At 42.4% G+C, this 15,854-nt stretch overlaps 2 non-coding genes across 2 annotated transcripts; one reads left to right on the top strand and one right to left on the bottom strand.

The window, feature by feature from the left end:
- Window positions 1–10,907: 10,907 nt before the first annotated feature.
- On the bottom strand, window positions 10,908–10,982 carry Trnat-ugu (transfer RNA threonine (anticodon UGU)). Its single transcript has one exon. It is a non-coding gene; the product is annotated as a tRNA-Thr (tRNA).
- A 436-nt stretch (window positions 10,983–11,418) lies between these two features.
- On the top strand, window positions 11,419–11,493 carry Trnat-ugu (transfer RNA threonine (anticodon UGU)). Its single transcript has one exon. It is a non-coding gene; the product is annotated as a tRNA-Thr (tRNA).
- The last annotated feature ends 4,361 nt before the right edge of the window (window positions 11,494–15,854 follow it).

Raw genomic sequence — 15,854 nt, 5'->3', positions numbered from 1 at the left:
CCATCCCTCACAGTTTTACTTGGCACATACCTGTCTAAAACGCATTTTACGATTGCCTTGAACTTCTTCCATAAACACTCAACATTGTCCGTGTCGGAACAGAAATTTTTGTTTTGATCTGTTAGGTAATCTGAAATCTGCCTTCTATTACTCTTGCTAAACAGATAAACCTTCCTCCCTTTTTTTATATTCTTATTTACTTCCATATTCAAGGATGCTGCAATCGCTCTATGATCACTGATTCCCTGTTCTACGCTTACAGAGTCGAAAAGTTTGGGTCTGTTTGTTATCAGTAGGTCCAAGATGTTATCTCCACGAGTCGGATCTCTGTTTAGTTGCTTGAGGTAATTTTCGGATACATCTACATCTACATCTACATCTACATTTATACTCCGCAAGCCATCCAACGGTGTGTGGCGGAGGGCACTTTACGTGCCACTGTCATTACCTCCCTTTCCTGTTCCAGTCGCGTATGGTTCGCGGGAAGAACGACTGTCTGAAAGCCTCCGTGCGCGCTCGAATCTCTCTAATTTTACATTCATGATCTCCTCGGGAGGTATAAGTAGGGGGAAGCAATATATTCGATACCTCATCCAGAAACGCACCCTCTCGAAACCTGGCGAGCAAGCTACACCGCGATGCAGAGCGCCTCTCTTGCAGAGCCTGCCACTTGAGTTTGTTAAATATCTCCGTAACGCTATCACAGTTACCAAATAACCCTTTGACGAAACGCGCCACTCTTCTTTGGATCTTCTCTATCTCCTCCGTCAACCCGATCTGGTACGGATCCCACACTGATGCACAATACTCAAGTACAGGTCGAACGAGTGTTTTGTAAGCCACCTCCTTTGTTGATGGACTACTTTTCCTAAGGACTCTCTCAATGAATCTCAACCTGGTACCTGCCTTACCAACAATTAATTTTATATGATCATTCCACTTCAAATCGTTCCGCACTCATAGTCCCAGATATTTCACAGAAGTAACTGCTACCAGTGTTTGTTCTGCTATCATATAATCATACAATAAAGGATCCTTCTTTCTATGTATTTGCAATACATTACATTTGTCTATGTTAAGGGTCAGTTGCCACTCCCTGCACGAAGTGCCTATCCGCTGCAGATCTTCCTGCATTTCGCTACAATTTTCTAATGCTGCAACTTCTCTGTATACTACAGCATCATCCGCGAAAAGCCACATGGAACTTCCGACACTATCTACTAGGTCATTTATATATATTGTGAAAAGCAATGGTCCCATAACACTCCCCTGTGGCATGCCAGAGGTTACTTTAACGTCTGTAGAGTCTCTCCATTGATAACAACATGCTGTTTTCTGTTTGCTAAAAACTCTTCAATCCAGCCACACAGCTGGTCTGATATTCCGTAGGCTCTTACTTTGTTTATCAGGCGACAGTGCGGAACTGTATCGAATGCCTTCCGGAAGTCAAGGAAAATAGCATCTACCTGGGAGCCTGTATCTAATATTTTCTGGGTCTCATGAACAAATAAAGCGAGTTGGGTCTCACACGATCACTGTTTCCGGAATCCATGTTGATTCCTACATAGTAGATTCTGGGTTTCCAAAAACGACATGATACTCGAGCAAAAAACATGTTCTAAAATTCTACAACAGATCGACGTCAGAGATATAGGTCTATAGTTTTGCGCATCTGCTCGACGACCCTTCTTGAAGACTGGGACTACCTGTGCTCTTTTCCAATGATTTGGAACCTTCCGTTTCTCTAGAGATAGTGCACTCAGTATAATGTCACTCAATTCTCTGTCCCTACCACCCGTCCTAAACATCTGAGTGTCCCAGTCTATATCTGGTAAATTGAAATCTCCACCTAAGACTATAACATGCTTAGAAAATTTATGTGAAATGTATTCCAGATTTTCTCTCAGTTGTTCTGCCACTAATGCTGCTGAGTCGGGAGCTCGGTAAAAGGAGCCAATTATTAACCTAGCTCAGTTGTTGAGTGTAACCTCCACCCATAATAATTCACAGGAACTATCCACTTCTACTTCACTACAGGATAAACTACTACTAACAGTGACAAACACGCCACCACCGGTTGCGTGCAATCTATCCTTTCTAAACACCGTCTGTGCCTTTGTAAAAATTTCAGCAGAGTTTATCTCTGGCTTCAGCCAGCTTTCCGTACCTGTAACGATTTCAGCTTCTGTGCTTTCTATCAGCGCTTGAAGTTCCGGTACTTTACCAACGCAGCTTCAACAGTTTACAATTACAATACCGATTGGTGCTTGGTCCCCGCATGTCCTGACTTTGGCCCGCACCTTCTGAGGCCTGTGTTATGTTCACAATATATGTTTGTTCTGTCACTGAACAATGTGGACAACTTTATATAAAGAGTCATGAGTTTGATTCATTAAAAAATTAGTTTATTTTTAGTGTGAAGTACTCAGTACCTTGTAGTACTAGTTAAGCCTTCTTTTAATACTTGTGGATTATGTACATTTACTTTATGTGATTTGTAGTCCAGGTTTCTCTTATACATGACATAAGGAAGGGTTGTCTGTCTTGTAGACACATTAAATTCACTGCATTTAAAACAAAAAGGGCTTCTCTCACTGAATTGTAGGAAGTATACTAATGCTCTATACTACTAGTACGTCACTGTGAAAGGTCATTGGCCATACTGCTCCATGTAAGCAAGCATGTTCATTCTGCTTATCTTGCTGTTTTATTTCTTTCTTCTGGAGTATATGTGAGAAGTGATTAGTGACTCCAGGTGAAAGTTTTGATTTCATGATTGGCTTGCAACATACGGCACTTGGGAACAAATTGCATTCAACATTATCATCAAACTTCACTTGCTTACCTCCCTAACATTCAGTGTGTGTGTGTGTGTGTGTGTGTGTGTGTGTGTGTGTGTGTGTGTGTGTGTGTGTGTGTAGATTTTAGCATACATAGGTTTCGTCTTATAAGTTAAGCATAGATATTCACTGAGTAGAATAATAGTTTGTAAATGATAACTATTTGTTAATTTCTCTAAATTTTGGTTACTTTCTCTTCTATGTCTATTTGTATTGTAGAGTTTATTATATTTTAAATTTCAGATTAATTCCTTGGTAGTTAACGCTTCATAAGATAAATTTTCTGTGTCTGCTTGTTTTTTGCCCCCACCTTGACCTTTGGCCACCGCCAGAGAGCTTAACAAGGTCAGTCAGAGTTTCCTGTCGGCAGCAGCAGTATGACACTACTGTGGTTTGTTACTTCAGTTATATTTTCTGCGTGCCCCTCTCATTGGAGTGTGAATTTTAATTAGCATGGCTCACCATATTGCATTGTGCTGATTGGGTATTTCCAGATCCACAGTTACCCAGTCATTGTTGTACTGTATGTATTGTATGTTGACCGGGGACCTAGAAACGACGGAGAGGCTCCATCCCATTCGCAGCCGCAATGGTCCACAACCCCACGATGACTACGGCAGTCCACTTCACCCCTCCGCTGCCGCACACCGAACCCAGGGTTATTGTGCGGTTCGGATAAGTTATTCCATGTGTAAGTTATTCCATGTGTAAGTGTATCAGGGAATGTGTATGGGTCTGCAATGTAACTGTTAAATAATTTAGTTACATGTGAATGTGTTGAGGTGAACTTATTTAGCCAGAAATTTATGTGGAGAACTTGTTTGCGCAGCAATCGCTGACATAGTGTAACTGAGGTGGAATAAGGGGAACCAGTCCACATTTGCCGAGGCAGATGGAAAACCACCTAAAAACCATCCACAGACTAGCTGGTTCACCGGACCTTGACACAAATCCGCCGGGAGGATTCATGACGGTGACCATGCATTCCTTCCTGCCCGAAAGCCGTGCGTTAGACCGCATGGCCAACCGGGCGGGCAGCCATTGTTGTTACTACTGTTACTACTACTACTACTACTACTACTATTATTATTATTATTATTATTATTATTATTATGATCTTCTTTCCTTTCTCAGACCTTAAGTCTGGTTAAAAATGGAAAGTGACGCGTACCTTGATCAAGCGTGACTTCCTTTTAACTGTACGGTATATGTTACGTTGCATTTAGGAATTTTTGGGTAATTGAACATGTATCAATAATTAAAGATTTCTGTAGTTGTATATATACGTTTGAATGTAGCTGTATTGCGTTGATGTACTGGTGGATATTGTGTGGTATGACTCCTGTAGTTGATAGTATAATTGGTATAATGTCAACTTTATCCTGATGCCACATGTCGTTGACTTCCTCAGCCAGTTGGATGTATTTTTCAATTTTTTTCTCCTGTTTTCTTTTGTATATTTGTTGTATTGGGTATGGATATTTCGATTAGTTGTGTTAATTTCTTCTTTTTATTGATGAGTATGATGTCAGGTTTGTTATGTGGTGTTGTTTTATGTTATAATGGTTCTGTTCCAGTATAATTTGTATTCATCATTCTCCAGTACATTTTGTGGTGCATACTTGTATGTGGGAACGTGTTGTTTTATTAGTTTATGTTGTATGGCAAGTTGTTGATGTATTATTTTTGCTACATTGTCATGTCTTCTGGTGTATTCTGTATTTGCTAGTATTGTACATCTGCTTGGTATGTGATCTACTGTTTCGATTTGTTGTTTGCAAAGTCTGCATTATCTGTTGTGGTATCGGGATCTTTAATAATATGCTTGCTGTAATATCTGGTGTTTATTGTTTGATCCTGTATTGCAAATTGAATTCTTCCATCTCTTTTCTTAGCCATGTGTTGGATGCGTCTTGATCGATGTATGGCTGTGTTAGATGATACGGGTGCTTGCCATGTAGTGTTTTCTTTTTCCAATTTACTTTCTTTGTATCTGTTGATGTTATGTGATCTAAAGGATTGTAGAAGTGGTTATGAAGTTGCAATGGTGTAGCCGATGTATTTATATGAGTGATTGCTTTGTGTATTTTGCTAGTTTCTTAGTAGTAGTAGTAGTAGTAGTAGTAGTAGTATTGTGGTCTCGTTGCTGCTGCTGCTGCTGCTGCTGCTGCTTATAAGTGGAATAGGGGAGTGCCAGCCACTGTAGTAGTAGTTGTTGTTGTTGTTGTTGTTGTTGTTGTTGTCGCCGATTTTGGTGTTCCCATTCCCCCTTGCATTACTGTGCATGTTTCAATTGTTCGCTTGTCCCTTCACTATTTAATGGATGAGATCAATGGAAATGAACATTGAAAGGAAGTATTTGAAATCAGTCTCGCACACTGTAACAAGTTTTTCTGTGACACTTTACAGTAATTTTCCTGTAAAGATCTAGAGCACATCTGCATGAGAAATTGGTTTCCTTCAGTACCTTGTTTCGTTAATATGCTTCGCAGAGTATCTACATAAACCCCCTTGTTTACTGTTGTAGGGTTCCAGGTTCAACGCCTCCTTTTTAGGACATTCTTGAACACAATTCAACCAGAAGTTGTCTAAAAAGGCTTGTTCAAATTCTGCGTGTGTTTGACATTACTCAGCTACATCTACTGCCCAGAATGAAGTATCTCCTTGGAAGAAGCCTACCACATATTGTATTTTTCGAGCTTCCGTCCAATTATGGTGGTAGTAAATTACGGAAAGATCATCAGATGCATTACTTTCAATTCTGATGAGAAGAGCTGAAACAGGCGGCACAACGATGGTGTAACCAACGTCAGCACTAAGATGAAGGGAAGTACAAACAGTGAGCTCATTGCTTCAGTGTGTGTGTGTGAGAGAGAATTTCAAAGTGTGCGAGAGAGAATTTCGAGAACACCTGATTCAGCACTTGGACAACAGTGCAGAGCAGATGCAATGCTCTTCTGCAATGGGACTATGTGTAGTAACTTCACCTTGGGATGGCACAAGAACTGTCTTTGAGGCTGCAAACTTTGCTTAAAGGAACACTCTGAAGCCCTGAAGTTAAACATTAGGCTAGCAAAGAGCACTGACAGTCTCAGAAAACAGGAGCATAGTCAATCATCAGTACGGGGGAGTATGTAATAGACTGTTATAAAGCCCTCATCGTCCGTCCACTTGCTCTCAATCTGGCCACTCCACCTGCAATCACTGATGCTGATGGAAGTCCAGCTGAACTAGTTACAGGATGACTAGGTGAATATGACAGTGTCACCAGCCACTGCCAGCTTGGTGTCCAATGCTGAGAGTCTGCAGCCATCATGATATGGAGGGAACTTCAACTCTGCAAGCTGCATTCCTGCTACTCACACCTGTGACTGCCCGAAAATCAGGGCCGAACTGATCTTCCGTGAATGAAGAACCGATCTGCTCAGCTTGAGATATTCAGCCAGGGAGCAGTACACCTATACCACCATTCCTGAACAATACAAGCACTGCCTTACTGGCTACAGAGGCCGCTTCTTGGGCTGTCCTTCATGTCACGTAATACTTCCAGTCAACATGGTAAAGAGGTAACAGCAATCTGTTCTTGATGATCGGTTAGTAAAAATAATCAAGATCAGAGAATACCTCATTTATAAAAATGACCAGTTTTGGCAACTTTAATTGGCCATCATCAGATTATGAGCACCATTTAGCTGGAGCTGACAGCATTCTGAACAGCTGCGTATGGCAACAATGGTAACTGCTCACCATTATGACCACACACAGCTGTTCGCCATGCCTTCAGCCTCTCCCAAATGGTGCTCATAATCTGACTCTGCCTGATTAAATGTGCCAAAACCAGTCACTTGAGTAAATAAGATATTCTGTGATAACAACAACCTGCCAGATTAGCCAAGGGCGCTAATGTGCTGCTTCCTGTACTTGGGTAGGCACACCAGCCCTGGATCTCTGGGGGGTTAATGATGAGAGCCGGTGTGCTGGCCAGCCTGGATGTGGTTTTTAGGCAGTTTTCCACATCCCACTAGGTGAATACTGGACTGGTCCCCACGTCCCACCTCAGTTACGTGACTCGCAGGCATTCAAAAATGTTCGCACTCTTTCATGGCCTACACTAGATGCAGGCAGCTGGGGTACACTAATTCCATCCTAGGAGGTACGGGGTGGCAACAGGAAGAGCATCCAGCCACCCTCTGACACTAACATCGCCAAATCCGTAGTAACAAGGCCAACCCAGGGTTGAAGTGGGACAAAGGCCCAAAGAAAATGATGATGATGGTGATTCTGTGCTGTCAGCAGGTTTTACTAATTGATCTTCGTTACACTTTTAGGTCTACTGTCAACACATCATCTCAACAACCAACAAGAGAGGCAAGTTTTTTTTCAGCTGAGCCTGAGTACAGCTTCAGAGTGCCAGGGTTCTGACATACCAGCCATCATACCCTCCTGTGACAGGGCCACACCACTGACTTCCGACAACATCAGGGTGGTGCACCACAAATAAATACAGGCATGTATTTGGGGAATTCTTGTACATTTTGCACAGCTATGACAGGAAGGTAGTAGTTAAGACACCAATTGACACATTGGATGGCAGGTGTGGGCAATGTTGATATTTTGCAAACATTTCTGCGAGGCAGGTTTAGGACATCACTCGCAGGCTAGAAGGCATGGGCCGGTAGTCACTGTATACAATGTGAAGTAATCAGGGCAGCACAGGGCACCCACATGATGTGAAGAGCTCATACAGTAGTTACAACAGTGTCTAGTGACCTGTGTGTAGGGGCCGAAGCAGGCTGAGGGAAGCTCTTATGTAATTATCGAAGAGCACTCCATGTGTCCTGTCCAGGGGAAAACTACGAGGTGCATTGAAGTTCTAAGGCCTCCGATTTTTTTTCTCCGGACTGGAAAGAGATAGAAACATGCGCATTGTTTTAAAATGAGACCACATTCATTGTCAATACGCCCCAGAGATGGCAGCACCGTACGGCAGATGGAATTTTACCGCCAGCGGCGAGAATGAGAACTGTTTTAAATACTTAAAATGGTGATGTTTTCCTTCCTTGAACAGCGTGCAATCATTCGTTTTCTGAATATGCGTGGTGTGAAACCAATTGAAATACATCGACAGTTGAAGGAGACATGTGGTGATGGAGTTATGGATGTGTCGAAAGTGCGTTCATGGGTGCGACAGTTTAATGAAGGCAGAACATCGTGTGACAACAAACCGAAACAACCTTGGGCTCGCACAAGTCGGTCTGACGACATGATCGGGAAAGTCGAGAGAATTGTTTTGGGGGATCGCCGAATGACTGTTGAACAGATCGCCTCTAGAGTTGGCATTTCTGTGGGTTCTGTACACACAATCCTGCATGATGACCTGAAAATGCGAAAAGTGTCATCCAGGTGGGTGCCATGAATGCTGATGGACGACCACATGGCTGCCCGTGTGGCATGTTGCCAAGCAATGTTGACGTGCAACGACAGCATGAATGGGACTTTCTTTTCATCGGTTGTGACAATGGATGAGACGTGGATGCCATTTTTCAATCCAGAAACAAAGCGCCAGTCAGCTCAATGGAAGCACACAGATTCACCGCCACCAAAAAAATTTCCGGTAACCGCCAGTGCTGAAAAAATGGTGGTGTCCATGTTCTGGAACAGTGAGGGCGTAATCCTTACCAATTGCGTTCCAAAGGGCACTACGGTAACAGGTGCATCCTGGGAAAATGTTTTGAAGAACAAATTCCTTCCTGCACTGCAACAAAAACGTCTGGGAAGGGCTGCGCGTGTGCTTTTTCACCAAGACAACGCACCCGCACATCGAGCTAACGTTACGCAACAGTTTCTTCGTGATAACAACTTTGAAGTGATTCCTCGTGCTCCCTACTCACCTGACCTGGCTCCTAGTGACTTTTGGCTTTTTCCAACAATGAAAGACACTCTCCGTGGCCGCACATTCACCAGCCGTGTTGCTGGTCAAAACGGACTACTAAAGAAGCCTTCGCCGCTGCCATGGAATCATGGTGTCAGCATTGTGAAAAATGTGTACGTCTGCCGGGCGATTACGCCGAGAAGTAACGCCAGTTTCATTGATTTCGGGTGAGTAGTTAATTAGAAAAAAAATCGGAGGCCTTAGAACTTGAATGCACCTCGTACATCAGACGCGTAGGGAAAAGACACATAAATAAGCGAGCCTGGAGACTCACAGGAGACAGTCATGTTGCCATTCTGTCTGCATCTAGAAGCGGAGAGAATGAAGATTGTTTAAGTTTCAGGCCAATCATGACAATCTTTTGGTGATGGATATTAACAGCCACCTGGCCCACTGAAGTTACATCCAACCTCCACTGGACATACGTGTCATTGATGTGGGAGAGCGCATTGCATCTTGGAGCTGCACGAGAATGAGGTGCACTAGGGCTGCTAGCCACCATCCTCTGGGTGGCATCGTCTGGCAGACTGAAAGCTGCCATCCACAGGGGTGGGGCCAGGGCACGAACTCGTGGCTTCCTGGGTGCAGAGCTGTTCATGGGCACTGAACGAACTGCCCTGGGTGGACAGCTGGAGCTGCTAGGGCTCACTACGATGACAGCGCTCTACATGGGGTCCATGAGTTGCACTTGAGGGAGCAGTCAGTTGTGTTCTGGACCACGGGCACATTTAACACTGGCAGCGGTCATTTAGCCATGGCACGAGTGCGATTTCTATGTCCGCAAGGCTGGGAAACAGCATGCTAGACACAAGAAGTTCTGGCATTCACATTGCCCCTGACCATTGCACTCTCATCCCCGAGTTCAGTGCAAGACTGGCTGTGTACCTTCGATGTAATAAAGTGTGTTTCTCAACATGCTTCAGTGTGAGTCATCCCAAACCTTACCTCTCTGTTGTTCTGGCATATTACAACACTTGAGCTTGGGGGTTACAGCAATTTGGTGTCTGAGAGTGTCCATCCACGTCCAACACCATGTTTTGGTGAGAGAGTTGGTTTTGGCAAGTGGTGAGTGAAGCAGTAGCCCTTGATGTAGATTTGGTGATAGCTTCAAGCAGAATGTGGTGCAGTGAGTCTAAGTTTTATTGATATTATTTTTTTATGTTTGGTCCCATTGTCAGAGTTAGTTGTGTGAACTAGGGTGCAAGATGTTAAAGAGTTACTTTCGTGAAGCCACAGGAACCCATGGACTAATCTTCAGTTAGAGGTAATGGTGGATGGGAAAATTTAGTGCCAGTGAGGCATTCATTTTGCAATCAATCTTGGCACGAATTGCGATGTACCTGAGTTGTAGCAGCTGTTTGTCCTGAATGTAGGTGTGCTGGTCATCTGTTTAGTTGCTGTACCACGTGTAAATGGGCGATGATTTGCCAGAGGAATAAATTGGTGTTTACATTTTTTTGTGCAGAGGTGAAGGGGAGTATGTGTTTTGTCTTTTTTTTTTTAAAAAAAAATCAGTTGCATTAAGGTGGAAGTAGAATATGCAAAATGGTGGAAACAAGTGCTACTATTGCAGATGCAGTTGCTGCTTTAACTCAGCAAGTGCAAGCAGTAACAGAGCAGTCTGAGAGCATGGAGGAGGAGAACGTTTGAACTTAATTGTAAGTTAGAGGCTCATAAGGAGAGTCATGATCAGTCGTAATCAGTCTCTCGGGAAAGTAAGTCAGGCACTCGCCTTCTGTTCCGTATGACCCAGCAGTGGTTATACTGATTAATCCCTTCTCGGAAAAAGGCAACGGAGGACGTGACAAATCTTGATAAAGATATTAGAGATGCTGCAGAAGCACATGGTTAATCAGATGACGTAACCCTGTATGTTGCTAATATGCGTTTGGTGGGGGATACCTTAGCATATGCTGTCAAGCACGAGACATTGGGTAAAGCACGTAAGTTCCAGGAGTGGGCCATGGGATTTTGCCAGTAGTATGAAACGCAGCAGCGATTTTTTCAGGAGAAATAAAGTACATTACCTGTGCAGCACAAAGAATCTGCGGAAGTGTTCTTGGATAGAATCCCAATCGACACCCTAGCTGCAAACAGGCATTGATATACATCATTGGCGACATGTTGGAAATGTGTGCCCTGACCGGGACTCGAACCCAGAATCTCCTGCTTACATGGCAGATGCTCTATCCATCTGAGCCACCGAGGGCACAGAGGATAGTGCACCTGCATGGACTTATCCCTTGCATACTCCCATTCTTTCAGGAACAGATACTACCTTCATATATAGTTAAAATATGGCTACCCGGCCATCGTCATTCTTGTGCGATTGCACACGCTATGCTCCAACTCATGCGGGGCTTGGTAGATTAATTTGCTCCGAGTAATGAGTGTGATGGGCAAACATCTATTAGGCGAAACTTCTTGGCAGATTAAAACTGTGTGCCGGACCGAGACTCGAACTCGGGACCTTTGCCTTTCGCGAACAAGTGCTCTACCAACTGAGCTACCCAAGCACGACTCACACCCCATCCTCACTGCTTTACTTCTGCCAGTAACTCATCTCCTACCTTCCAAGGCGCACTACAAATGTAGTGGTCGGGACATGTTGGGAATGTGGGTCTCTCAGGGTGCACTATCCTCTGTGCCCTTGGTGGCTCAGATGGATAGAGCATCTGCCATGTAAGCAGGAGATCCCGGGTTCGAGTCCCGGTCAGGGCACACATTTTCAACATGTCCCCAATTATGTATATAAACACCTCTTTGCAGCTAGGGTGTCGATTTAATTATCGTTACAGAAGCTAATAGGATATTGTTACAGGAGGCAGAAAATAGAGCGGTGGATGTTTTTTTGCTTGGTATACCCGCTGAAATGTTATGGAGGGTATGGATGGAGAACCCAAACAACTTGGTTCTTAGGATCAAGACATTTATAGAGGTGGTGGATATGACAATAAAGCAGAGTGTGGACCATCGTTTGTTCACTTCTGAAGTCAAATGTTATAGATGTGGTCGGGAGGGGCATGTAAGGAAGCAGAGTAAGCAACCAGAGTGCTATGCATGTGGTATAGTGGACCACTGGGCATTTTAGTGTAGAGGTAGGAAGAGTGGAAAGCACTGGCAAGGGAAGCAGCCTTTAAACACAAATGGGATTGCTTCAACCTTCAGAAGGCAGTCTCGATACACCATAACACAGAACAAGTCAGTATGCAGATGGAACGTAGCTAGTTGGACCTTTTTTTTTTTTTTTTTTTGTGGTAGGAAATGGAGAGTCTTAGTGGACACAGGTGTGAATGTGACTGTTCTCAGTCTGGACCTCATGGGAAAAAGGTGACTAGGGCCACCATGGTGTACGTTACATGGTGTTGGCAATAATTGGAATTGGGTGGGATCATTGGGTATGGCAGTACTGGAGTTTTCAGTTGGGAAAGCAATGTTCAGCGAATGAACGGAGGTGTTCCCCTGTGTAGGTGAAGGTTATTCAGTTGGTAGATTTTCTCGACAAACATCACACTAAGATTGGTCTTTTGCAATGTACAGTCAAACTCAATGGGACTTTGTTTCAACTGAGGGAAACTGTTGCAGCTGAGGTAATAGTGCAAGGTTCACCATCATGGAGGTGACACCAGTGAAACTGCATATGTTTTCAGTAAATATTGATCAGCAGAATAAAATACCAGCAGGTATGGGAAAGATAGTGTGGGTTTCAGGGGATAGCAATTTGCCAAGGGAAACATTATATATGGTTGAACCACTCTTAAGTAATGAAGAGTTGGATAGATGGCAGGAGTTTAGTGCATATGAGTGACATTAATAGGAACAGGTGATTCCAATTACTGTGGATAATTTTGGCAGAGGGCAGGTGACTGTCAAAGGGTGCAATAATAGCCACTCCGGAAGTCTTGGAAGATGAGAACTTCGAGGGTCATGCCTAGAGGAAAGCCACAAATAAACTGTCGATAAGGAAGTGCTATGAGAGAAAGTAGATCATTTGAAGGGCAGTGATCGAATGGCTATGGAGAACTTGTTGACGTTCAGTGGTTTATTTTGTGCGAATGGAATCTTATCGGATATTCTGATGATGCAACATCATATACTGACAAGGGATAGGGCACCATTCTATAGGAAGCCAGGCTGTATGGCAAAGCAGCTGCAACTATTGGTGGAAGATTTTATTGAACTACTACTGCTATGGGATGGGATCATAGAACAGAGTGATCAATGTATGTCCCTGGAGTGCCAATATTTTCATCATGCCAAAAAGTCAGTAGATGGGACATAGAAGTGCAGATATTGCTGTGACTACAGTCTTTTTGTTTGCCTATCTGTGACTCAGCACCTCCACTATAAGGTGAGTGGCAACTTTCCTTTTTGTAATATTATTACATTTCAACATGGATTTTCCATTGTCGAATGAAATAATTGTCTATTCAAAGGATTTACTGGAGCATGTGAGATGTTTGGAGGGTATCTTCAGCAGACTACAGTTGGCACATTTAACGTTACGAGTGAACAAGTTCCATTTTGTACAGACTCAAGTAAACTATCTGGGTGAAATGGGCCTACCTTCCCATTCCTGTCAGAAATTCCTTCCTCATGTTAACATTCTCTGAAGAGGGCAATTTAGCTAAAATTTTTAACGCTCTGAACTTTATACTGTTACGTCTGTACCCAGTCCCGGTAGGAAACTGCCCTTTAAAAAATTCGGACAAGTAAGTTTACTATTTCAGATTAAATTTAACATTAATAATCCAACTTCGAAATTTTGTGATTTGAATTGTGCAATCATGTTGCACCACATATCTTGAAAATTTACTTCTCTCTTATTTCTGAAAAGCTAAGATATTTATTCATTATGATTATTTAAAATGATAGCATTACTTAAGAGCTATCCAAGACACCAATAACAATCTTTTATTCAAAGTGATTTGTTTATAAGTAACTAAAATGTAATTTAAATTGTTGCAGTGTAAAACTCATTGAAATTGTACAAGAAGTTAAGTAAGCTCTTCCAAATTGCATATCAGAACATGTAGGCCAATATGTGACCCATTTTTTGATGTTAAGTCATGAAAATCATCTTATGACTTTTAATTGTTATTTTGTAAATCTTACATTTAACAATGTAACATTTAACAATTTATTCTATTGTTTAGTTTTATATAAAAGGAAGTGGCGCATGAGACACAGGACTAGTAAGCTGAAGGAGGACAGTCAATCAGAGAGACAGTAAGAATCAGTCAATCTGCATTTATTGTCTTTCGGAAGTTGTTTGTGTGAGACTCTCAGAGGCTGTCAGACAATAAAATGTATCTACTATCAATGTATATACTAATCGGTCACCATACAAAATAATAAAAGTGATATACTCCATGTTTTACTTAAAAATGAGGACATCTGCAATGTTGAACTTTCACTGGGACTTTCTGAAGCAGTAACCCCTGAGGATATCAAAGTTCATTATCTCATCATATGGAGCAGCTAAGTTATTATGTGAACTTCTATTAGCCATGATTGGAATTTTTTAGTTTTCACTCGTCTTCTTTGTTGTGAATGGTGGAGGTCCAAACTATTAAGTTGCTCTGATGGTATGATCGAGTATTCACTATTACCACTGTCAGATTATAGATAGAAATATAAAAACTGTACATTTCATTCTCACTCAGCATCAGTGGTAATTAAAATTCTTCCCTCCTCTGACATATTTAAGGGCATCATTTTATGGGGCACATGATCAGTGAGCATGGCATACAGACTGATCCTCATCTTACAAATGCAGTTCAAAATTATCCAATACCACAAACAACTAAGCAGGTACGGTAGTTCATTGGTCTCTGTAATTATTATAGACAGTTCATGAAAGACTTTGCAAAAATAGCTGGACTCTTGAACAAGTTACTGAAGATGCTGATGAAATTCCATTGGTTGCAGGAATGTCAGGAAGCATTTGAAAAATTGAAAGAAATATTAGTTTTAGATCCAGTATTGGTTTTTCCAGATTTTGAGAAAGAATTTATCCTTGCATGTGTGATGCATCATTGAGGCAGTCGATTGTGTTTTGGGACAGATTATAGATGATCAAGAATGTCCAGTAACTTACGCTTCAAGGCAGTTAAACAAGGCTGAGTGTAACTACTCAACAGTGGAGAATGAAATGTTGGTAGTCATCTATGGTATTACATATATTCAGTGTTATCTGTATGCTAGGAAATTTAACGTTGTGACATATTGTGCCTCATTGAAGTGGTTGCTTGATTTGAAAGATCCATCTAGTAGATTAACTTGGTGAGCATTTAAGCTTACAGAATTCAAGTAAGAGGTAATTCATAAGCCAGGGAAATCACAAGCAAATGCAGATTCATTATGCCGTGGGTTAGCAATGTTAAGTATGCTAGGGAAGAGTGGCAGTGGACCAGGCGAGGGCTAAGGAGGCCAGGCTTTTAAATCAAAGCCACATTTTGTTTTGCATGACAGTTTGTTGTGTAGAACGACGGGGTATGGACTATGTATGGTGGTTACAGAGGGTTTTTCGGAAGGAAGTTTTGCATCAGCTCATGACCATATGTTGTCGGGTCATGATTGGACAGACGTGTAGCAGAGTAGTTATGGTGGAGGAACAGGAAGTGTGATGTGGAGCAGTATGTTGAGGAATGTGCCTCATACACGCAGAGGGCCAATATTATGCATCATAAAGTGCATTGCAAAGGTTACCAGAGGTGTCCAGTCCATTTTCTATGTTGGGGTTGGGTGTCCTTGGGCCATTTAATAAAACACCTGCAGGAAATAGGTATTTTCTCATGATCATTTTTCTCGATTTTTGGCAATGGTACTGATGACAGGCCAACGGGCTAGTACTGTAGTGCAGGCATTAGTAAACAATTGGATATTAAAGTTTGAGGTGCCTGAGACCATAATTACGGACCAAGATACGAATTTTGTCTTGGATTTAATGAAGCAGATGTACCACGTGTTGCGTATAAGGAAGTTACGGATGAGTCTGTTTCATCCGCAGACCAACGGGAGAACGGAATGCAAAGATGTTGAGCTAGAACGTAGTTTCCAGACACGAAGATTGGTACCTC

This window comes from Schistocerca cancellata, chromosome 6, assembly GCF_023864275.1.
Source record: "Schistocerca cancellata isolate TAMUIC-IGC-003103 chromosome 6, iqSchCanc2.1, whole genome shotgun sequence".
In the NCBI taxonomy this organism is placed as follows: Eukaryota; Metazoa; Arthropoda; class Insecta; order Orthoptera; family Acrididae; genus Schistocerca; species Schistocerca cancellata.
Note: the sequence above shows the minus strand (reverse complement) of the source record. Positions and strands in the feature narration are given on the sequence as shown.